This window comes from Glandiceps talaboti, chromosome 12, assembly GCF_964340395.1.
Source record: "Glandiceps talaboti chromosome 12, keGlaTala1.1, whole genome shotgun sequence".
NCBI lineage: Eukaryota > Metazoa > Hemichordata > Enteropneusta > Spengelidae > Glandiceps > Glandiceps talaboti.
This window is the reverse complement of record NC_135560.1, coordinates 6,332,071-6,358,666: the sequence shown is the minus strand read 5'-3', so window position 1 is coordinate 6,358,666 and position 26,596 is coordinate 6,332,071. Positions and strand designations below refer to the sequence as shown.

General features: G+C 34.4%; 1 protein-coding gene across 1 annotated transcript in view; it reads left to right on the top strand.

The window, feature by feature from the left end:
* Nucleotides 1–22,255, top strand: part of LOC144443319 (conserved oligomeric Golgi complex subunit 1-like) — a 138,650-nt gene extending 116,395 nt beyond the window's left edge. The window contains exon 29 of the mRNA XM_078132771.1: nt 21,432–22,255. The gene's annotated coding sequence lies outside the window, so the exon portion shown is untranslated. The remainder of the gene's footprint in view (nt 1–21,431) is intronic.
* The last annotated feature ends 4,341 nt before the right edge of the window (nt 22,256–26,596 follow it).

Sequence of the window (26,596 nt, the reverse complement as noted above, 5' to 3'; positions counted from 1 at the left end):
ATAAGCCTCCCTAGGTATATAGTTAAATCTCGTGTAATTTGATTAAACCCCTATGTAAACGGTGACTATCTTTTATAGTTTTTGCCACAGAAAACACTGACTTAAAAAAGAAGGTTTACTTTTTTACAATACACAAAAAGGGTATGTGACTGTATGTCTAGAGTTGTCCAAAATTATCAGTCTGTGCTGTTTAAAGTCTTTTCAATTTAAAAGACCGATAGATCACATTCAATTCTCACTTTATTTGTCTGTGTTTAGCAGTAAGCATTGATTAAATCAGATCGTTTGATTAACCCACTGGTGCATGTTGCTTTGAACTTTATGTGTCCAACTAGTATTATTACGCCAACTTAATCAAGCATCAAATCTGTCCTGCCCTCAGGTGTGATTTCAACCAAAACAATGCTTTGTTAGATAATCAGCATGTAGATCTATGGACAAAGTATACATTGGTATGTATTAGCGCTGACAGACCTCCTCCAAGACCTATACTCCGACAGACTAGACAAGATCCTCTTTCTACCAGGGTAGAGTGGGGGTGGGGGTGGGGGTATTTGTTTGTACGCAGAAAACTACAAATTGGGAAAAACAGGACTTGCTGGTCTTCTATTAGTTCTAAGCTATCCTGCAGGGGGTGCTACTCATATACCAAATAAAATGTTTAAATCCTATTTCAAGAAAACTAATTTTGCTCTCTTTTTGGAAAACCTATTTTAAAGACAATATGCCTTTGTGACATTTTTAAATGATTTAATAATAATAATAATAATAATCTTTATTTATACTGGATAGTTCTTTAAGCATATAAACACTTATCTCCCAAGAAGTCCAGTGAGGGCCATCTCTCATGAGTTCAGTGCTAATGCAGGAGGAAACCGGAGTACCCGGGGAAAACCTGCGTTGTTCGGTAGAGTCAAACTGAACGACACACTCTTCTTACTTACAACGTGGTAAATTTAATTGAACGCTGAATGGGTTCGAACCCCGATCGCAGTGGTAAGAGGCAAGTGGTTTAACCACTCGGCCACCAACAACCCTGATTTGGCCATCTACCATGACCCTACAAGGAAATCCTTTACTCATTTTCGACCACAAATAAAACTATAATGCATCTATAAATAATGATATTATTTGAAAAGCAACACTATTGTGTAAAAGTTGCAAATGAAATAAATGACTTCAAATTAAAGAATAACTAGAAGGAATTTGAGAAAAAAAATTTGAATAAAAAGGAACGGGTAATATTAAAATAATAATTCTTTTCTGATATGTTGGTCCACAACTCTAGATATATATAATAATCTATAAATCATTCGATTCTGTTATCAAAACATTATTCAATCCAGAGTGTGTACATATATACTTAAATAGTGCAGGGGTTTGTTAAGAATGAAATATGAAAAAATAATGGAAATGTCATTTTAAAAAAACAGAATGATTTATTGCTGCCATTCATGTTGGAATATCACTTGTAGGTGTACTAATATAAGGAGTATTAGCTTCTAGTATACATACAGCTGTCACTATGTCAATTCTACAATATTGAATGCACTGTCACGTTCACACGAAAACCACTGTGTGTATAAAATGCAGAAGTGGCGAAATAGCATTGTTAGCATAGCACCATGTTTTAGTTCAAGTGGTCGGCATCAGTTTTGACAAATATTGAAAGAAGCCTTGTAAGTTCAATAAAAAAGAAATTGTTATTGAAGTTCATATTGGTGTAATTGAATTTTTATTAAATAAAAATAAAGGAGAAAATTTTTAAAATAAATTATAATTATAAATTATATTGAAGTGTAAGTCATAGTGATGGGAGCTAGTATAGGTAGAACCTATTATTAAGAAGAGTTTTTTAAAAAAGCTGTTACGAGAAATCGCCAATCTATCACTTTCAGTACTTCATCATGAGTAGAACTCCTATGTCATGAAATTGGAGTCATGGAAATCTGGAGAAAAAACATGCCTTCTACGCTTCAAAGCTTTCATAATGTAGAATCCATTGAGAAGGGAAAGCTGGAATTTACCCATTAATAATTTCCAGTACTTAATCATGAGTTGAACTTCTGTATCTTGCCTGTCAGGATTTGGAGTTCTGGAAATCTGGAGGAAAACATGTCTTGTAACTTGGAAAAAAAATGTTTTTGTAGAATCCATTGGGATGAGTATGTATAAAAGCTATGACAAGAAATCATCCATCTATCACTTCTGATGCTTGATCTTAAGTTGATTTTTGTATAATCTTGTCTGTTGGGATTTTGAGTACTGGAAATTTAGGTAGAGAAAAATGTATTGTCTAAACTGCAAACGTTCGTAGGTAGAATCCATTGGGAAGGTATTGCATAAAACAGTAGTTTAATTCAAGAAAGTGGACCCATCCATCATTTGCAGTACTTGATCATGAGATGAACTTCTATAACATGCCTGTCGGGGATTTAAAGTGCTGAAAACCTGGAGGAAAAACATGCCTTGTAACTTCATTTATAATGTTGAGTCCATTGACAAGAGCCAGAAATTACTAATCTATCATATTTTTGTACTTGATCACGAGTAGAAATTAAGAACTTTAGCTTGCTTGTCAGGAGTTCAAATTCTGAGAGTCTGGAGAAAAATATACTGTCTAACTTCCAAGCATTATTAATTCATAAAATTGTTTGTAAGACTTTGATATTTATGGCAATATATCGATATAATGCCCCCCAAAAATATTTTTTTTTTTTTTTTAAATCTGTAGGAGTGCCCTATAGGATCCTATAGGATTTCTTTGTAAATGTCATAATGTTGTGAGTTGAAATTAGAAGACACAGCAAAATTAGGAAATATGCCATGAAGAAAATATAGACAGGGAAGCATGTGTTGGAGAGAAACATAAATGGCAGAATACTATATCATACAAATATGAGGAAGAAATTAATGTGAAAAAGTCAGAATTTGTTCAATCTACCCTGTTTATATGCATGAAAACATTTGACCAATAGAACCAGTGGCATTGTCTAGCCTGGAACGTAATTATATATTGATGTCAGTGAAAATATCATTAAAGAAATACTACCTAGCCTAGAATGCATACTCAGTACATGACATTTGATAGTGTCTTTCCAGATAAAGCAGGTATGGTATGGATTGCAGGTAAAACAAGAGCATTGATTGCATGCCATTGAATATTGCTAGCTCTGCCCACATAGCGGAGATAGATTTCCTTTTCAGTCTTCATCATCATAACATTTCAGAATAGCATGACTTGAAATCCATAACTGTGTCAGTTGTGGTATGCCTACCTACACATACAGAAAATTTACACTGGCAAGTATGTGTAAATGTTACTTCAAATAATGGGGACACAACATCAAATAAAAAAGTGCATGACAATCTATAAAGGACCAGTAGCTTGTATAAACCCAAGACAAAATGAATTCACCCCAGCATTCCACATGTATGTCACTCAGCACCTAGGATACGATGTGGGCGGAACGTTCCACCCACGTTGTGTAATTTAAATAGGGGTGATAAATGATCATAATGTGTCTCAGCTACGATATATGAATGGAACTGATGGTGGCCTAGAATAGACTGAAGGGTTCATGACTACTTCCACATCATGTAGTGGGTGGATTTTCTTAATGTCTGGACTGGAAGTAATAAATTCAGAGGTTTCATCAAATGAAAAGAAGCTTTTTTTTTTAAAGCCAGAAATGAAAGTTGTGAAACACTATTTCCTTGAGTCATTCTCAGATCTTTTAAATCAAACTCTGACAAAATTTTGTAAATATTAAAAAGATGGTATGTCTTTATAGTTCTAGGCAGTTCAAATCGACCACAAAATTTACAAAAAAGAGGAATTGATTTTAAAATTTGTGAAAAAAACATGCTTTGTAGTAGATTGAAAATGATTCAACTAAAAGTGCTACCAATTTCCTTAGAGCCAGACAAACTTTTCCACTTCACTAAAAGACCAATGTGGTCGTACGATAAGTGCCACCACTTCTATTGAAGCAACATTTCAACAAATTCCATGAGTGTGCATACAGTTAACATAGCTTTGAAGGTGAAGGTTTGAAGGTGGTCTGTCATACATAAACTTAAAAGCAGGTCAAACGACACACTCCAGTTGTCTCTGATAACTATCCTGCATACTAAATCATTATCAAAATCCAACTGTTGTTTTTGAAGTAGTTCTTTTGTCGCTATAACTCATTTTGGCCTGCTTGTGTCAAACTAAAAGTAGTAAAATGTACAGTAGGTGCTACAGATTTGGGTTTATGGCCATTCCTTCATTTACTGTATGTATAAATGACAATAAAGTACACACAACTCTTTCCACTTTACATGAACCTTGTCCTTGAAGGTCATTCATTCCTACAAGACCAACAACAAAATAATAGCCTCCCTTAAAAAATTTTGGGGTGAAAGCAATTAACCTACCATAAAGTTGACATCTTTATTGAGAGGGTGATATGATATATTTATCTTTAACCCAGTTTCTGTGGTAACCATGTAAAGAAAGTTTCTGCACCACACCCAGTTATGAAAGTATTATACACTGCCAAAACCAAACCAAGTTTCAAAAGTTTCTCAGCGTCACTGAACCACAAACAAGATTGCAAGGTTTGGACCCATATATCTGAACTTTTCAAGTCGTGTTAGCATGTCATGATATGGTGTGGTATAAACTGTATATAACCAGTGTACTGATCAAGTCATCTCGACCAGGACAAAAAAATCACAGACATCCCAAAATGTACAACGTGACCACACAGATCAGTTTGTCCCAGGTCTGAACATGTTTTTACAGTTATAACACATGGGATATTTATTGGAACTAAAGTTAATCCAAACAAAAATAATGTCAAGTATAAACTTGTATCAGCTGGCCATTGTTGTCATGGAAACATTCCCACCAGTGGTCACTGAGCTGTAACTAAGGACTTTGTCATTCTGATGAGGATCGTCGACCAAGACAGATCGAAAGCTCAATGCTAAAACTTGTGCTAATGATTGTGTGTTATAACTTTTGTAAATCATTTTCCCACCAGTTTCTGAGGCATAAAAATTACCATATAACGTGATTATGTCTGCAAAAAGGCATACCAGGGTACTTGAAATTGGTTCATCCCACAGATATGATCAATCCTGTTCTGTCTGATATTCCATGTATTGCTATACAGACTCTGTGTCTCAGCAAGGTATAGATACTTCTATTCGTAGAGTACAATAGCTTAGATGCCAACGTGGTCTAAAGAGAGATCTAAAGGATAGCATAGCACTGGACTAAGAATAGATGCACTAATCTGAGAATAGATATAAAAGTCCAAAGAACAGAAAGTATTGGAACTCAAATGTTTTTTTTTTTTGCAGTCGGCCATTTTGATATTTTTGTAGTCAAGAAGGCTATCGTAGTGGCACTTTTTAGGCAGCCAAACATTAATGATTTGTATCGCCTAGCTGTATGAACACAAACTAGTGTTGTCCTCACATAAATTACTGATGTGAGTCATGAAAGTAGGAGAATAGAAAGTGTTAACATCACATTACAGTAACAATCTTTTCCCCTAATATCATGATTACAAAATAGTGATTTACAGTTGTAGATATAACCTTTATAGTCCACTTTACTGACTGCCAACTTCTCCTTTCCAACATTATAGTTGTACACTAGCATCTCAGTAGTCCTCCCTACAGACTGTCAACGTCTCCTTCCATGTTAGTAGTTGTATACTAACATCGCAGTTGTAAAACAACCAATCAAACTTTTACACTGATAGTTTGTGTTTAGGTATGCCAAGTTAGGGATTAACAGATTCACTCATACTCTTTTCCAACATCTCATCACAATTTTATTTCTTTCCAAAAAAATGTTTATCTGTCTGTCTGACTTTTTGAGAGGAATTCATGGTGAACCTGTTTCCATCACTTGCTGCCAAGCAAAAGTATAATAAACCTCGATATTTTTGCTACTAGAAAATTTTGCTATTTTACAGTTTTCAGCTCATTCTAAAAGACTAATTTTTACTGATTATTAGACTGGTATATTGTACAAGAAAGCAGTTTATTCACTACTTATTTTTGAATTTTTGTTTTCCAGCGAAATAAGCGAAAATAAGTCTTTAGCGAAAATTTCCAGGTTTCCAGTATTTGATCAACCATGAAATGAAGTATGAACTTATTTTGTACAGCCAAACTTAAAATTTTTAAAAAAAGTTTTCTTCTTTAAAATTATGTGGCAAGACAAAATTATGGTATTAGCATGAATACAGGTGGTGGCCTGGATTTGATGTTTACTCACATTCATCATACTCAGGAGGGTTGGGAAGTATTGAGAAGGGGAGGGGTTTAGTAACTTAATGTACATAGACAAGACGAATCCCTGCTGCCACTAAGCCAATGCCTTGTAGGCAGACGACGTTGAGACAAGTCAGAGTCTGTTTATCTCTCTCATAAAAACACAAACTCTACACGTATTATGTGTATACTAGTATCCCTTCTATAAGAGTTGTAATAACATTTTACTTTTGTGTGAAATAATTAAACCAAAGTTTACAAACTATATTGGAAAGATAATATTAGGTTGAAACCACGAGGACCAGTGAACCATGGTGTACAGTCCTGTACAAGTAGGTTTAAAAAGTCAGAAGTTACAAAAAATATAAACACATAGTAAAAATAACTTGTACCCGACCTTAGGGTTAAAGCAGTGAGAGGTTTATGTAAACAAAAATAAACAAACGTTAGTCATCAAACCAGTCTCCATTCATAGAATATAGAGAACCAGCCTCAGACATCTGTTGTAATAGCCGACAGGGAACAAAAGTTGAGGTTTTTAATCATTCAAGACCATTTTTTGTTTACAGCCATCAAACATTGTAGTTGCTAGGTGTTTGGATTTGAACATTTTCCATGGTTACGTGTATAGTAACGTAGCATTTTCTGTTTTATGATGTGTAGTTGTTAGTACTTGTGTTTTATTGTTGGTGGATGTTTTAAAACCTGTCACGGTACAATCCTAGGGCATGATACTTGGCTAGGTTTCTTTCTAGCTACAACTGCTGACATCAGACCTTGGACGAACAGAAACTATTACAAGTGGGGAAAGTAAACAACTGAATTGGATTAATAACACTTGGCCCAGAATGTTGGATGTACGGAGACTTGTATTACATTCCATCATTCCATAAGAACAGTTTTATGGCCATTTTACATAATAGTTCATGGTCACCAACAAATGTCTAGTTCCCCTTGCATTTCATGTACACATAAAGAGGCCATAAAACTGTTCTTATCAAACCATGGTGTGCAACACAAGTCTCTGCTGTGTAATACAAGTCTCTGCTGTTCCAACATGCTGTGCCAAGTGTTAGTAATCCAATTCAGTTGTTTGCTTTCTCTGTTTGTAAAAGGTTCCATTTGTCCATGGTCTGATGTCAACAGTTGTAAAAGATTGAACAGACCGATACACACAGCATCATTTGATACTCTGTATAATTCACTAAACCATGATTTAATTAACTGATTAGCTGAAAGAAAATGATTTGACAAGAGATGAAATCCAGTGGACCAGATTGCCATAAATTACTACATCTATTTAATATGATATCCTTTATCTACATAACTTGTTAATCAAACATCACTACGAGGAGATCTAAATCTCAAACTTCCATTTTATCATACCCCAAATTTTCCTGTGTTGACTTACTGATTTGTTTTGTTACTGGTTACTGTGACAATGTCAATTAACTTTGGTGGATGCTTAAATATGTTATCATCATAGTAAAATTTTTAAATAATTATTCTTTGAACCTTGTCTTGAAATAAATTATATTCCAAACAAAATGTGTATTGATGTTTTTTAGGGGCAGGTCTAAATGAAAGGGGTATGTGAAGTATCATTGTTAGCTACTATGTCAGCATGTATGGAATATTGGAATGAACCTGGTCCATGTATAAACAAAAGCATTCCACTTTCTTGTATCTGTTAACACCAGCTGGTACATACAAGCAGCTAATGTTAAAACTAAGTTTAATAGCACATCAAACAGCTGTTATTTATCAACATTATTGGTTAGAATTACATTTGTTTAAGCTTAGACATTTCATCATGATGATGATGATGATGATGACGATGGTGATGATGGTTGTGGTGATGATGATGATGATGATGATGATGATGATGATGATTATAATGATGATGATGATGATGATGGTGGTGGTGGTGGTGGTGGTGGTGGTGATAATGGTGATGGTTGTGGTGATAATGGTGATGGTTGTGGTGATGATGATGGTTGTGGTGATAATGATGATGGTTGTGGTGACAATGGTGATGGTTGTGGTGATAATGGTGATGGTTGTGGTGATAATGATGATGATTGTGGTGATAATGATGATGGTTGTGGTGATAATGGTGATGGTTGTGGTGATAATGATGATGGTTGTGGTGATAATGATGATGGTTGTGGTGATAATGATGAGTATGACATGTATATTTAGTTGTCTGTATCAGTTTGAAATATGCAAATAATTTCCAAACTCATAAATATGTTAATCAAATTACAGAATGCTACTACTCTTTTAAAGGTCAGAGGTCATACCCAACACATCTTTGTGCGCACATCTTTTGAGGTGTGTACAATCAAGAATTTGATACTAAAATGTTCTCTTATACCCAACCTTTATATCTTTTCCTTGTCACTTAGAGAACTTTTCATTGTGAGGGGAGACCCTGATGTGTGCACATACATGTGACTTTTTAATGAGCGCTGTACTTTACTGAGCAACGAAGCAGAAAAAGAGAAGCAAATCAGTGCAAGATAAGAGATCAAATCATGATATATACCTTGGGATTACATGATGTTTGAAAAAAAACAACATGAAACTTTTGAATTTTAATGTAAAACTCTTGTTTTTAAGCATCTCAAAAGATATGTATAGTGTAGATGCTTAGCGCAAAAACCACAGACCTTTAAATACAGTATATAAATTTTATAATCTGAAATTATAGATGAGTACTGAAATCTCACCACAACACAAGCTGTCACTGGCTTCTTCAAATCCAAACCTTCAGTTCTACATACAGTTTCCTCGCCATAACAGCATTTACTTACATAACTGTGCCTGCAGGCCCGATTTAAGCATTGTCACAGAAATGCTAAAAAGTGATCTATTAAAATGATTTTGATATGGTGCCATCATAAATATTGTATATTTCACATTCTGTGGCAACCCTGTGACATTTTGAAGTGCTTGTTTCTTAAACCCAGAAAGGTTTCTATTAAAAACATTGAATGATTCATGGATCGACTGCATGTATTCTTAATAAAGCAAAAAGCTTTTGAATGTCAACAGTTTGTTTTCCGTCAGTAGGGGTCGCACACCTATATTATGTTCACCACAACATGTCATAGTAAATGTTTGTAACTGTATGAGTGGTTTTTAAGCGGTAATAGGATTGACTGATGAAGTTTCACAATTTTATTTTCAAGTTTGATTTTCTTGCTCAATAATTAATTTCACTGGATAACGTTGGTATATTTTTTGGTAAAAGTCATAATTAAAAATTGAATTTTTGAGTGATGTTCTGAACATGTCGTCGTATTTTATAAATCGTGCTTGTAGATGGAATATAACAGGCCTCAATTCTAACTGTTTTCCTAATACTCATGTGAGTGTATTTATTTTGGTGCTCAAAAAAATGTAGCTGATAGCCATTTTTCACATTTTGGCATCACTTTATATAGTGAATGAAAAAAACCACATCATTCAGTATTTTTGCTTTAGGTTGGGGAACCCCGGTAACAGAGAGGGAGAAAGAAGTAAAGCTGGCAGTGTTTCCTATAGAACCTAATCATGATTTTGGTGGGGGCACCCTGGTAAAATGATATGGGAACCCTGATAGATTTTACGTACTTACTGCCCTTACAAAACACATTTTTGTTAGTGTATGTCTGCATTCATATCTATAATTGAAAAAATCTGTATTTTAGCACAATTAAGAAGGATTTATACACAAAGTGAACAAAATAGGAAGATTGCAACATGGAAAATAATAATGTGGATGTTTAAAAAATATAGTAAATAGAATTTATTTTCATGCAGTTGAAACTAGCAAAAATTAAACATCAAATGATGCAATAAGGGAAGTGTGTCTCGTTGCAGATCTCGCGAGATATGCAAATATGCCTAGCAACAACGGTTGTCAAACATGTGATCATGGTCAAGCTTACGCCGTGGCTATGTGCGATGATGTTGAGAACAATAGCGTTGCTTAGAGTTTGACACTTTCAGCTTGACTACCCTCACTTGCGGTTGATGTGGATGCAATGGCTTATGCGGGATCTCGTGAGATCTGTCGCGAGACAAAAAACGCCTCACTCAATAATGAGAAATAGATTTGTCCATCGTCGTAAACCACAGTCTCTTTTATGGCACTGTCTAAGACACACCATTACGAGGTTTCATTACTTTTCGTTGCATCAATAGAAAAATATGGTCTGGCTTGTGAGAATGAGATTTGTTATAATAAATATTCAAGCCGATGATTTCACTTTTTAATAAAAAGTTGTAAAAAATCAAGATAAATTATTGTTTAAAAACATATATACGAAGACATCACTTGATTTTGTGTCTCATAATCAATGGAGGGTACGAGTTCCATGCATGTTTGAACTCACAGTTCAGATTTAGTTTTCAGTTCACCATATGAAATGGATTGTATTTGCATAAATTTCACTCACTGTTTACATTGACTTTTATAACACACTTTAGAAAAAATCCACCTTGAAAGTGTGATCATTGAATCACATCTCACAAGTTTTACTGTTTTCTCCCCAAACAACATAAGAGGGGTAAAGTAAACCCTCTCGTAATTCTCACCGTAAGAGGGGTAAAGTAAACCCTCTCGTAATTCTCTAAGTACTCTCTTGATAAAATGAAAATTGCCTTTCAGACCACTTATGAAATCACTTCATGTAAAACCGCTCCAAACAGTAACCATGGTAACTCTAGTACACTGCAAATTTTATGTCTGTCTGACTAAGTTCTGTCTGGCCACTCACTGTTCATTATTTGTCACATATATGTATGTATGTATGTGTGTACGTGTGTGCATGCATGCATGCATTCATGCGTATATGTATGTATGTATGTATGTATGTATGTGTATGTGTATGTGTATGTGTGTGTGTGCATGCGTGCGTGCATACATGTATGTATGTGTATGTATGTATGTGTGTGGGTGTGTGCTTGCATGCATGTGTGTGTATGTATGTATGTATGTAGTATATGTATTTGTCTGCAGTATGGCTGTCTGTCTGTTTGTCTGTCTGCCTGTGTTTGTTTGTTTGTTTGTCTGTTTGCAGTCTGTCTACCTGCATATTTCTATCTAGATAACTGACTGTCAACTGACTCAACCTGGGGGGTAATATATGATAGTAATTGCAGTCAAGGACACATTTAATTGCTCTTCATTGTAATCAAACACTATAAACAGATATCCCCATACATATCAGATAATTGAATTAGATAAACTGCATCCACTAATCCACCCACACTGTTTTCAGCACTGTATCAAATTGAAAGAAAATGAACGATCACAGCAGACTGTCTGCAACATGCATTTCAACTGTAGGTGAATATCTAATCACAAAATTACACAAAAATGAGAGTCTTACTGGGCACGAAGGACCAAAGTAATGAAAAAAAAATGTGTGATGAGAAATGAGGTGTATAGAAGGTAATCGTGAACGTAACTCAGTAGGGAACGCTCTCCATTCAACTTTGAGTATATTGCTGTAGCTAAATAACCTTGGTTTAGGTAACACTGTACTTTACAAGATACTGATTACCTGACTCAGTACCCATTATCTGTTTGTTTGTACGTCTGCTAAAAGTGAGTACTTTGCTGTAAGCAATTCTTACAAACTGAAAAGTCTGAAAGTAAGAATCTTAACAAGGATCTTAGAGCTTGTGTTGAGAAATCACTGAAACTAGATCCTAGATTACGGTGAGAAATCAACTTTTGTAAAGAGATTTTGTCATATGTAATCTCCAAAATCTTACAGACAAACTAATCTATTGACTTGACATTATGTACTCAGTATATAAACAAACTAATTAATGTATCAGTGGTTTTGTTAAGAGCAGTTATGCAAGTACAATATACCTGAATTCCCCTGTCATTTTACCAGGGTTCTCCATCAAATTCATTGTATAATGTATTGGAAAATATGCCAATGTTACCATATTCCCCCTTTCTGTTACCATGGTTACCCAACTTTAGCAAAAAACACTTATGTATACTTAATAGACCATATCTATTCCAAAAAGACTTTGTAAACAGTGTTTTCAAAATGATAATAATAATAAATATATCAACAATTATAGTGATCATATATATTTCAAGAGAAACTGTAAAAAAAAATATCTCCAAAGTAAAATATAAAAAGTATTTAAAAAATAATAGATATATTATAAACAAGCCAGATAGATTCCAAAAGATACTTTGTGAAAATTGTCATATAAGACAAAAAATGGAAGAATAAATATAAGTTTATTATCTCATGTAATGGCCAAAATATCAAAACATGCTTTCTGATATTCTTACATGTAAAATACGTTTATTCTATCTTTCAGTTTGCAATTTTTTTGGTTCTTTTTGGAGCACTGTGATGATTCTTTAGATCTTACTCTGTATACATTACCATTTATATGCATGAGCCAGGTTCAACAAAAAAATATGGAATATATACTCTGGTCGTTCTATGTCATGACAACAAGTGTCTGTGTCACGACAACGCCCGTCTACATCACTGTTTCTGCTGTGTTCGAAATATGAGTCTAAACGTTCAAAATTGCCTTTACTTTTCTTCAGTTTTTTTTCAAACATTATTGGAGTTGGCATAATTATATTATTCCTCAATATGTTTTTCTTCATTCAGCTGGAAAATTCTCATAACCTAAGGGTTGTCACTACTCGTCTAGCAACTCGAAGTGACAAGGGCCCCTTAGGTCACTCGTATTTTCCGTGGCTCAATGTGAAGAAAAATATTGGGGAATATTATTTGTTATTCAAATATTTTCGGTACATGATTCTATCATATTATATTATGTACTTCCTATACTAGCCATGGAAAGACAGCCAGCTAGTCAGCTAAAATGTATGTTTTATTTGAATGCAAGTCTCACATTGCCGTCAGGCTCGAGTTCACCTGCCTGGCAAATGTCTCGTAAATGGCAATGAAGATTATGCAGGGATATCATATAAAATTTCTCCTGCTCTTCAACATTGTATATTTCATATTTTCTATTAATTATGATATGCACTTTGTTATTGTAAACACTTGCATATATCATATAAATTAATAAATAGAAACAGAAATACATTTCATGAAGATTTCACCAGTTTTACAGCCTTCAAATTTTGGAATCTTTGTAGTTCAGAATATTTTCATTTGAAGTTAAGCATTTTTCCTGCTTCTACCTGCTTTCTGTATGTGATTGGTTGGTGGCAGAAGTCTGCTGCCTCTTCCACCCTTTACCTTGGCAAATACTTGAGGTGGGACTAGATATCTCCCGTGAGAATAGATCCCAGATGAAAATGTGTTAGAATCAGATTGATGAATATTTATAAACTGTGGACTCAAAAGACTAGAGTGTCCCACTGGGAAATTGCGGTTATGAATCTAAGGGTATGTTGAACTGTATGGATATAGGTAGCAATGTCACATGTCCATCAATGTAAGGTAAAAATATACACGGTAAGAAGGACTTCAAAAAAAAAAATTGGAAATAATCCGACAGAGATTACCTTCTGTGGGTTAGTTTACTGTTGTTGTATACTTGGATTTATAATGTATCACTCATGTCATTTTTCATGTAAAATTTGGTTTTGAGAAAATAAAACAGGTGTATTTCCTTTAGGAATGGGTAGATTGATACTGTATATAGCTTAATGCATGGATCACTGATAAAGGCAGGCGCTGCAGAATAGCTGGACATAAAAAATTGATACGCAAATAAAAAAAAAAATCTTGTCTAGTCAGAGCTGAAAGATAAGACTTCACCAAAATCGGAAAAGGAGATATAAATATTAAATTTTGTCTGTATGCCCTGGTTGACATAAAGGTTTAATACTTGCAGCCTCAGGAGTGTGTGGGTTTGATGAAAACAAAAAAAAATTGGATGCAATATTCTTCAGGTAGTGTCCTTTACCTTAAATGATCAATATACTACTTCACCGCACTTTTTTGTTTCTGCCTTCAAGTGTTTTTCGTGGCTTTTTTTTAAAATAAATTTTTGATGGTGAAATGGTAACTGCAAGCTTATGTTTTTTTGAAAAATGTAAACAAGTGATATACTGGTATTGAGATCACTTTGAGCTTATGCTTTAGCATGTACCCACTTTTTTGAGAGAGAGAGAGAGAGAGAGAGAGAGAGAGAGAGAGAGAGAGAGAGAGAGAGAGAGAGAGAGAGAGAGAGAGAGAGAGAGAGAGAGAGAGAGAGAGAGAGAGGGAGAGGGAGAGGGAGAGGGAGAGAGAGAGAGAGAGAGAGAGAGAGGGAGAGGGAGAGGGAGAGAGAGAGAGAGAGAGAGAGAGAGAGAGAGAGAGAGAGACATATCAGTACTCAGTATTTGGGGATTTGCTTCCTAGAATTTTGTTGACTCTGTGAGTAGAAATTTCATTACTAAATATCAGTATTCGTTTGATGGCAAAAATATACAACAGGTTCATACAATAGGTAAACTTTGATTCAGTAGATTAGGTTATAGTTGAGGGTTAGTAATAGGCTTAACACTCCCCCACCCCCTTCATCCATAATGACCACAGTTCTATACTTGCCCCCCTCTGTAAAATGGTACAATCTTTCACCCAACACATTTCAAATAATATTATATACAAGTAATTGAATAGAAGAGACAAATAAGTAATATTTAGAAAATAATTTAATTATATAATGTTCTATATAAATGTGTGTGTGTGTGTGTACATTTCTCATTGTGGGAGAGACTTGCAGGTTTAACAGGGCCATAGGATGGTAACTCGTTGAAGAAAAACAATGTCAACCCAACCTTGTTTCAATAGTAATACATAAGAACTGTTGTATTTTTGCCTGAAATTTGATTTCCGTCTAATGACATGTAAAAAAAATAATAAATAAAAAATTGTTAATTTGACATTACCATTTTCAGCAATGAATGGATTGCTAACTGTTGTTGTTGTTGTTGTTGTTGTTGTTGTTTTGTCATCAACGACATCATCTTTGTTGTGTTGTTGTTGTTGTTGTTGTTGTTGTTGTTGTTGTTGTTGTTGAAACTAAGTTTAATAGCACATCAAACAGCTGTTATTTATCAACATTATTGGCTAGGATTACATTTGTTTAAGCTTAGACATTTCATGATGATGATGATGATCATCATCATCATCATCATCATCATCATGATTGTGATGGTAGTGGTGGTGGTGGTGGTGGTGGAAAACTGTACATTTATCATTTTACTAAGCTCCCATTCATTATACTAAAATGATGTTTGAGAGAAGCTTTTAAATGCTTGACTTCACTTCATTTATCTTTCCATACACATAAATGTTGTTGTTTTTCTCTCAGCCACTCTGGATTTCAAAGGCAGTTTCATTGTTTTTTTGTCATCCACTCTGTAGTTATATATCTTTTTTCTCAGCCACTCTGCATTTCAAAATCAGTTATTTATCTTTTTTACATCATGAATAATGGTTTCTCTGTCAATAAAATCACTTTAGATTCACTGTGTATATGTTCTGTCTCACCAACTATCGTTAGTATTTTTACTAATTTAGTCAAATTTTACAAGTTACAACACATGCACTAATTTTGAAGTTTTATTCTAAGCACATTTTGGACCCATTTAGTGTTTTCATTTGAGTAATTTAAACAAGTAATATCTACCTTTTAGTTCTTTAGCTATTTTACCACTGTTCTCCACCAAAATAATGGTTGCCTGTCACCAAAATATAATTTTTTTTTTCAAAATTTCATCCAATCTATGCTGTCTGCTATCAAAGTAATTGCATAAGTAAAACTTTAGCTCTGTTTATTTTTTTACCAGGGTTCCCCACCAAAATGACTTGTCTGTATTAAAAGAAAATGTCATTTTTGCACAATTTTATTTCATTGGTACTATCTCGCAGTGTTAAAGTACACAAAAAATTAACAAGTAAAATCCACATTTTAGTTCTATAGTCTTTCTACCAGTGTTCCCCACCAAAATGACTGTTGTCTGTAAAGAAAATGTCAATATTTTATCCGTAAGTAGCACAGTAATGTGTTGAAATCGTAATGATGTTGGGTGCACTGATTTTTGGGTGTGGACCCAAATATCAATTTGACTTGATTTATTTTAGCAATTAAACTCTGTGTACACCAACATAACTATGTTTACGCACAGTTGAATCAATACTGTTCAGGATGTACGTACGATATTATGAGTAAGTCATTATATCTGATAAAACCGTTTCACAAAACGTTCCTGTCGCAGCTAATGTAGCATCAAAATATAATTCTACAAGGCATGAAAGAACAATTCTTGGTCAACATAATTCTCCGGACGGTCACATTGCAGCAAAATGTCAAAGTTATTCTATAATGTAATCATAATGTTGTGTTATAATAGTGATTTGTTGTGACAGGTTTTTTTACTGAGATCTGTGATTCGTCACTAACGTTGCAATCTAGTCATCACCTTGATGTAACATAACGTGACAGAATAGAACACGTAGCAATTTCATTCCAATTCACATCACGGTGCCTTTCAATGGACCGTCTTATTGCACTATTCACATTGTACTAAAATATAGGACGGAGAGACAGCAAAGTATACAGACTGTTACAAATGCATACTGTGTTGTATTAGTTTTATACTGGAGGGCTTACAGTAGTTTAGTTTCCTATACACATTACGATCACCACGAGAGGATAATGATCGTAGAAAACATTGACATGTATAGGAGTTCATACGATGCAGTTCATACGAAATCTTAGTTGACATAATTCTCAGGACAGTCACATTGCAGCAAATTTCAAATCATTCTATAAATGTAGTCATAATTCTCCAGCTTACAGTAACACCTTGCTCCTTTCACTTGTCAATCCCCATCTAAATACAAAAAAAAAAAACTATTCATTTTTCAGTGTCACAACAAATGCCTTCATTGTAAACTATTCACTTTCCAAACACAAAAGAAAAAAGTTAAAATAGCAAAATAAACTTATCTTTCCTGTCATCCCCCAGTTTTTAGGATAATTTTGGTGCAATCCTTTTGTTTTCTGGTAGAGATTAGAACTGTTCATTTGTAATTAGGGATGGGCAAGTTGTTTGTTTTTGAACTATCTGCATAGGGACACCATGTATCATGTGTACAGTGGTGGGTGTTTGTCATGACTGCATGGTTGATACATTAAACTGTTTGCAAGGTGACATTTGATGAATGGCATCCACACAATAGATGTTACATCTGTCATTTTGACCACTACAAATACAAAGCTAACCATGAGAATTGCTCACAAAGGTGACAGACACACAAAAGCTACCCATCCCATTATTTCAGTCGGAAAGACAGATTCCAGACAGGTACACGAATACTTGTACACAGTCATCTTTTCTATAAGGCATTGGTACTCTCTTCTTTGTCGAATGAAAGATCAACCTGTAATTAACACATAGAGTGTCTAATTATTGGTATTTTAACAATTTTCAATAAATATATTGTTGGTTGTTTGATCACAAAATAACATCCCAGTTATTACACCTAGGGCTTAAAAAAATGTTTGGTTCCGGTTACCCGACCCCCACCTAGTTTTTCACTGCCAACCCTTAACTTTTTTTTTACGTTTTCAGGAAATTTTTTTTATAAAATCGTGAAAATTGTGAAGTCTCACAAGAAATAGTGGATGCGGAAACTGACATCAACTTAAAAAGACAATATAAAACTGTTCTTCCAATCTGTAATGGATGTACATCTGATGGGAAGAAACCAATAAACACAGAGACCATATGGAAAACAACGGAAAACATAACTACCTGAACTAGACACTCACATATGAATTTTTTTTTAAAATTCTATCTACCCCACCTATTCTAAAATTGAGCATAATTGGAAACACACAATTTTTTTTAGGCCTAGCGCAACTCTAAAATAGTAATATTTCTTACATGTGACTCTGCTGAAAACCAGTTCAACTTTAATATTTCAGAAACTGAAATGATAGCAAAACATTCTAATAGTCTTAAAAATACAAACCAAGAACATATAAATTTGAATCACCAAAACATTTTTTTGAGTTTACCCAATTTACCCAACACTAGATTTACATTTTTTTTGGGGGGAGGGGGCAAAATAAAGTCACTTTAAGAGGAATACGAATAAACTTTTCAGAACACAAACTCATTTCAAGTGTCTTTATGTGGGTTTTTTAATCTTTAAAACTTGAACACTACAAAATACAAAACATTTCAACACAAGTGCCGCTAGCTTGCAAAGATACCTCCTTTATTGTTCCCTTGAAAGTATTTATTGCTGTATTCATCATTTGCAAAGATAAAAAATTGTCATTTCATCTACATATTTAAACAGTGTTGTGGTTTGAGATATTTACCTCATGTTTATTTCTTGCCAAGCACAGATAAGATAAATACAGTGTTTATATTTGACATCAATTAATCATTGCTAGACATCAATTAAATCGAATTGTTTACCCAGAGTCTAGATAAGAAACTGTCTTACTCAAGTTACTGCAGGCTTTTCATGCATGTCTCCCATTTCCTTTCACCTTCTAAAGTCTTTACCTGTCTAAACTTTAATAGCATCCATGTCAATTTCTTTACTACTCTGCCCACACTTTTGTTTCAGTCTTTGCTACCAGACCTCCTAGCAAGTCTGTTTTCTCTAGGCTAGTGTGTCTTCTTTCGTTTTCATTTCTTTCCATGATATGTTTGTTATTTTTATATTCCTACTCCATCATCATCATACTGTACCATTCTGCTTCTTTCTCTGTTACCTATCCCCCTCCTTCCCCTCCCCTCCCCTCCCCTCCCCTCAAGTCAAATTCAAAATTTCTATCTCCATGTACTGCACCCCTCCCTCCCCTCCCGTCAATTCAAAATTTATATCCACATGTACTGCATCCCTCCCTCCCCTTAAATTCAAGATTTCTATCTCCATGTACTGCACCCATCCCTCCCCTCCCCTCAAATTTAAAATTTATATCCACATGTACTGCATCCCTCCCTCCCCTTAAATTCAAAATGTCTGTCTCCATGTGCTGCATCCCTCCCTCCCCTCCCTCAAATTCAAAATTTATATCCACATGTATTGCATCCCTCCCTCCCTTCAAATTCAAAATGTCTATCTCCATGTACTGCACCCCTTCTTCCCCTCCCCTCAAATTCAAAATGCCTATCCACATTCACTGCATCCCTTCTTCCCCTCCCCTCAAATTCAAAATGTCTATCTCCATGTACTGCACCCCTCCATCCCCTCCCCTCAAGTTCAAAATTTCTATCCACATTCACTGCACCCATTACCAACTAAGGCTGTGTGTGCTGTCATGCCCTACATGTAAATGTCTATATTTCAATATAGATTTGACCAGGCTGCCACATCATTGCTAAAACTGAGCTAAAAATATGTGTACTTCTGAATACCAAACTCTATCTAGTTCCCTGACTAAATTTCATACAGTTTGTGAAAAAAAAAATGTTTAAAAAATGGCTTGAAAATCAAAAATAACTCAAAAATAGAGAATTAGGTATGATCGCCAAAAAATATTAAAGAAATTTTTCCCAAAGTCACTCCTTAGTAACCTATTTTTGAATGGCATATCCAATTGGAACAATGACATCTTTTTTTTTACCTGGATTTACAATTCTGTTTTATTTATCAGCATATGGTTGTCTGAGATTAATATTAAGTATGGTTCACATTGCTTCAGGGTACTTATAATGATTGTCTGCTCTCTGTAAGTTCTATATTGTCTTCCTGTACTCTGCCTGCCAACAACAAATGCCTGATTTGAACGTACTAGTAATGAACCTAATGGAAAACTGTCATTGTTGATCAAACACTTGACCATTTGGCAAATATAACTTTGCAATGTTGTTGAGAAATTTCTTCAGTAAAAACTATGAATTCTATGAAAACTATGAAAATATTGAATATGTAAATTATTTTGGCTGACACATTGGAGGATTTTGATAGTCGTTCCATCTACTCCCACCAGTCCATATTCACCTAACTCATAAAAAAATGAAATAAAGAAAATAATATTCTGGATATTGATTGCATAATGATAAAAGATAAGCTGAATTATGTAATTATAAATAAACCATTAAAAATGGATTTCATGCTCCCCAGGGAGTTGAAGAAGTATAAAGTGCAATTGTGCTGATATAGATCCGTGCCATGGGATAAAAACTATAAAGTGCTTTGAGCAGAGAGAGTGGGAACACACTATATAAAAACCAATGTTATTACATTATTGTTATTATTATTATTATTATTATTAAAGATGAAAATATATTGAGCTAACAGTTATTTTAGTTAAAAGTTGGAAAAAGTCAAAATATGTAAAATTTGCAAGTTAAGTTATACATTTTTTTCAAAAGTATACTTTGTTGTCTAAAAGTTGTCGTCTGCTGTAGTGTTTGGGTGACAGCAGTAGTACGTGTAGGAGAGAGTACAAGGACTTAACAGTCTGCACGTACTGCATCTGATGTTCAGATAAATTGTCATTTCCTTGTGTGAGTAGAATAAAATAAAGGTTGTAAATTCTGTACGACATCGAGTCTTGAGACGTAGCAGCAATAATACGTAAAGATTATGTTAGTCCAAATGGGAATTGAATTTCACGTAGCTATGCCAGAAGGTCACATCCCTTTGATTCACCTGTACAGTATTGTTAGATCTCTGAACTATGTACACCACATGTATAGACTCCAAATTTTCTCTGATTAGTTGACAGAAATTTTACAAAAATGTGAAAATTTGTCAGTTGTCTGTCCATACAGGAATTGTAGTCCATACCGTGTGCTATTAGAGTCAGAATGTATCCCTATAGGATCAGTATATAAGACCTCATTGATATTTTTTCAGCATTGCTGTTGATAAATTGTCTTGTCATTCTGCCTGCCATGTTTGCATGCTAACTGTAAAATGAACATGAAGATGTATATCACGATTACTATAGCTAAAAATAGTATTTTAAAAGGAGGCTAAAAGGGGATATTGTTTGCTCAACACGTAACACAAATGTTGTACAACTATAGTCTCCAACTACATAATCGCCAAACAGCTATGGTGCATATTTATTAACACTCAAAAAATGCAAGTTTGATTTTGTGAATATTTAAAAAATAAATAACATACTTTTTACTCAGTAATTTATTATTTTTTCTGTGTAATTTTTTTTTCTAGAGATAAAAAGGTCGGAACTTCGCTCTCAGATAAGAAGGCAAGGGAGCACTATCGGTAGCCAGCATTCACTCTGGGAATAGAGAAGATGGATGGCAGCAACTAAATCTACAACTCGGGCATCTCTAAGGTGACACGGTTGCTATGGCAACCTATGATACATTGATGCTGCGGATAATAAATGACTCAGTTGGCCCGTATTGGATGGCGGTTGTATTTTATTGTACCTTGTAATCACTCTGGTTCCGTCAGAGATAAAATTGTACTGGGCTGCACAAAATGTGAGAGGGTAATTTTTCACAATTTTATTCCACTGTCATTTCAACATTATCAATAACTCTGCCATTGATAACGTATATTAGACATGGTTTATTCCAATTTATCACGGCGCTCTCACAAGCACAGGAAAATTCCCTCGTTTTCAAGTCCTCTCAGCACATATCCTAATGTGTGAATTATTTAGGTGGACACTGACAGACAAATACATTGAACGATTTATAGAAGGATTGACAAAAATGATAGAAGTGAAAAATTGCCCAAGCTATTGATATTCTGGTCCAACCTGATCTACGTGTCCTGTCAACTGAAACAAGGCTCTGTGTAGTGTAAAGAGGACCCTCTAGCTTCCTGGGTATTAATCTTATCAAATCATGCTGTAAAGTAGTCATTGTTTACAAACATATCAAGTAGAGTACACCCTAAGTCTATTTGAAAATTACAGTGTTACTAAGGAAATTTCAAAGCTCAACGCTTGGTTTATTTTCCATGCATATAAAATGGTGGATTTATATCGACATTTTTGAGTGCTTGAATACAGAGGCAAAATAAAATGCTTTTACAAATATCGCATTATTCATGATTTTATGATATTATCATTCAAGCATTGATGGAATAATTCCCACCTAAAATACAGTCACAATTCCCCAGAATAACTAATATTTCTGTTGGTCAAAAGGACAGCCTCAAATGAAAATTTCTAGTCTCAGAGGCAGAATTTCTTAGAAGTGAATCACAAATTTTTCAATTTTGGCACAACTGAACTGAGGTTTAACATGCTACAGGCATCAAGTTTTGTGTGTGTGTATGTATGTGTGTGCACATTGTGTGTGTGTGTGTGTGTGTGTATGTGTGTGTGTGTGTGTGTGTGTGTGTGTGTATGTGAACAATTAAAAGTGAGAAACAGCTGAATAGATTGATTTCAAATTTGGTAAGGGCATTGCTTATGTAGATGAAAAATTGTTCAAATGAAAATGATTCGATCAGTTTTCAAGTTATGTCCGAAAGAGTGATTTTCTGTCAAAATAGGTCGAATTTTACAGTAGAAGTATGGTTATGTAATGTTACATAATCACTTGGCTAAAGTTCATGGGATGTTCCATTATCCTGTAGGGGTGTTTTCATGTTTGACATGTGTTTCTCTGACTGTGTATGTCAGACATTGGATTACAGTTGTGCACATTGCCATTGGCAGTATTTTTGTATATTTACAATCATAATATATCCTTCCAGACACAATACTCTCTTGAGAATATTTTCAGAATTTATGCACCTAAAACTAGTCAAAATACTGTATTTTGGTTTCAACATTTCAAACTGTCAATGAAACCCTAACCCTTACCGCCAATAATATTCCGAGCATCCAAATTATTGCCCGTAAAATTTGTCTTAGTATTCAACAATTATTCACTTATTTTCTTATTCTATTTGATATCACTGATGGTGTGAATATTTCTCATTTATTTTCTCTTTCTTATTTTTTCTCGTTGGAGAAGTTTTGCTGTCAAGTTTAGTCCTAAAATTCTAAAAATGTGTCTATTCTCATTGTCCTCAATTTTTTCCACCAAAAGCACACACAAAATGGAAACAACACATGTACAGTATTCAAAGAATTATTTATTGATAGAAATCGTATGAAACTTTATCCTGATATAAGCAACACCCAAAGAAATACTTCTCTGATCTTTTAACCAGATTAGAGGCAGTCTCAAATCACAGATGTATTGGCAGTGTGTACATTGAGTTTAAATTTTATCCAGCTACAGAGGAAATGAGTGTGCAGTCTGCCTAATGACACAGATAGCCTTTGCTCTCGTGACCATTTTTAAAATGATTTAGAGAAGTCGATCCAGTCCAGTATGAAACGCAGATGACACAAACATGAACGCTTTTTATCCTTGTTTTTGTCCTTGTTCCTTAATTAGGAAGAATATGTATTAATATGATATAACATAAAACTACAAAGTAAAGACTTTTAGATTTTGAGTAACTTGTGTTAGATTGTGTATAAATATTGTGTAACCCCCTAAACCCCACCCCACCCCACCCCACCCCACCCACCAAATGATATTTTCTCAATTTCGACTTATTGTGAAAATCAAATGTCCTGTCAAGAAATTATTTATCAAATTGTGAATTTGTACAATCCCAATTTTTCGGCCAGTAATTAGAAATAATATCTGTTGTAATATCATTGACTGACCACCTTATCAAATTATTACAAATTATAAAATTTCAGAAAAACATCATGAAATAGACACATTTTTTTCAACTTTTCATCATGCACACGTTGGAATTGTTCTTAAAATGTCATGGAAGAGGTTTTAGTTTTTTTTGTAAAGTTTATTTCACAGCATTTGTATTTGTGCAGTTTGACTAGTCTTTTTTGGCTTTGTATCAAGTGGGTGAATATACAGGTTTCTAGACCTAGCTAGGTAGCAGAGTGGAGACACTCGACAGTAGAAGGGGTGTATTAGGCATACATAGGACATATGACAGAATCCACAAAACGCTTAAAAGCCTGTCAGTGTTTTCTAACAAACCTCAGGAAACATTATTATGATAAAAATGATAGTATTTTTTCTTTTGTTTTGAAATTTTTTTGATGTAGCTTGAAGGATTTGACAAATTATTATTAAAAGTGGTCTTTTACACCAAAATTATGCAGTTTTTGTACAATAATTATTACTATATACTTGAATTTGGCACAATATGTGTAATATGTACACTAATGGCACATAACTGGCAGACAACTGAGTTCATTCTCGCCATAAATGTTTAAAACACATCCACATCCACATCCACAAGACTATATTCTGCGTAATATAATTTTAAGAAAATTCACATTGAAATGTGTTTTCGACATCCCATTTTATGAATTCATCATACTCATCTGACGCAAGACTATACGATATTAAAATAATGTGTATAACTAGATTTAGTTTCACCCAAATTAAATGAAGTAAGCTTTGAAAAACATCATTAAATTTGCTTTTAGTTCTGGGTGTCATATGTTGTATATACAAGCAGACATTTTTTAAGACCGTGTATGTCCTTGATCATGTTGGTATAATTCATTTTTGAACAAGAAAAAATAAAAGGTCAAATTAGGTTAAGAAAGGGATTGTAAATCAGACCTCACCTCGTTGAAGATCAATGAATCATTTTTTGTAAAAAGAAAATAAATAACAAGAACAAACAGAAATAAAAGTTTTACGGGGTCAGGTTACGCTAAAGTGCTGTTGTGAATTGACTTTTATTTGATACCATGTCTGGTCATCTCAAATGTGCCAACATGTAGAGTTGTTTTACACTGATAATGATCAATTAGTCATTGATTTAAGTGTTCAAAATGACACTCTCAACAGTGTTCACTGTACATCTTATTTACACACTAGTAGTGCAGTCACATTGTCTGCTATCATAAAATTATGTGTTTCGCAGAACTTATCAAAATATATAATACTACGCAGATCAAAATCGAAAGAAAGGAAACTTGCTTCAGTTATTACACATGTAACAATGATTACTTGCACCAGTGCATGCACATACTAGTGTGACTTGCACTGCCATACAATACCAAAGACATTGCATATGTGTATGCAAATTGTATGCAAATGATATGCAAATGAGCATGTGACCCTTCCTTGTACACGAAATCGCGTGATCACAAAGTGTGATTTTAACACATTTTTGCTGTTTTGGATAAACATGTTATGATAACAAGTGTAGTGTGAGTTCGCAGGTATTTGCACTCTTTTGCTTGCAGTGTTTTATGCTGCACGTCCGCTCACTATGCTCACAAAAGTACAGACAACATGGCAAGCACTCGCACAAATCCCCCAAATACACCACACTTGCACTCATGCGTCGTGGGGTTCTGTCAAATATGTTATTAAGAGAGAAAAATTCTGTTTCTTTAAAAACGTGAGTAAAAAATCAAGCTCTTGCTTTTATAGGGACTATCTCCCCAGGTGTGCAAGGTCCACATCAGTTTTATCTGGAATTTGAGTGATGAAACAAACCTTTCAGCGTCAGACATTATTACTTTCCCGTTCTATCATTGCTGTCAACTTGCAACGATGTAAAGGCTAATACACATCGGTACCCCATTCACTTAGCCGAATGCAATTACACCAACTTGTTGAATTAGGCTTCCAGACGAATTGATCAAATTCTAGACAAATCCACTCGGAAAATATTATCACTTGTGAAAGAAGTAGACTTGTTGCCATGGAAACTAAGCAGTGAGTGTAACAAATGGGGGCCTAGATATGATAAGAATAAGCTGGCTGTTTAGTCAAACAATAACATTTGTGAACGATCTTGTCAGCTTTTTCCAAATCTCTCTCTTACATCAGCTTTTTATATTGAATTCTCAATGCTTTGCAGTCTAGGAATTGATGAAAATACATCAGAGATTTGACAAGAGCTACAGAATCTCGGTTTAATAACTGTTGACTTTTTACGTAAAGACTTGTAAGAAATAAATGTATATGTGAATGTTCAACAGGGCCTTCTTCACTCTGTGCTGTATCGCACATGTCCTGGACTCCAGTCACAAACAATCTGAAACACCCTCTCTGGCACCTATGCAAATTTTCACAAATTCAAATAGAGACCATTTCTTTACACCACATTCTAAATCCATGGGTTACGTGACATTGTAAACTAGAATTCCATAATTATACCTTTCTTAGAATATATTAGTTATAATATCACTTTACGGCTCAAAGGTCACAGGCATACAATTTCAAAATACTATTCCGACAACACTCTGACAAGAAATGTCTTTTAACTTTGTCGTTTATTTGTCAAAAAAATTTGTTTTGTGTGACGAAAAGTATTGAAAGTCAATAAAATGCCATCCAAAATTTATTGCTATTTGGCGG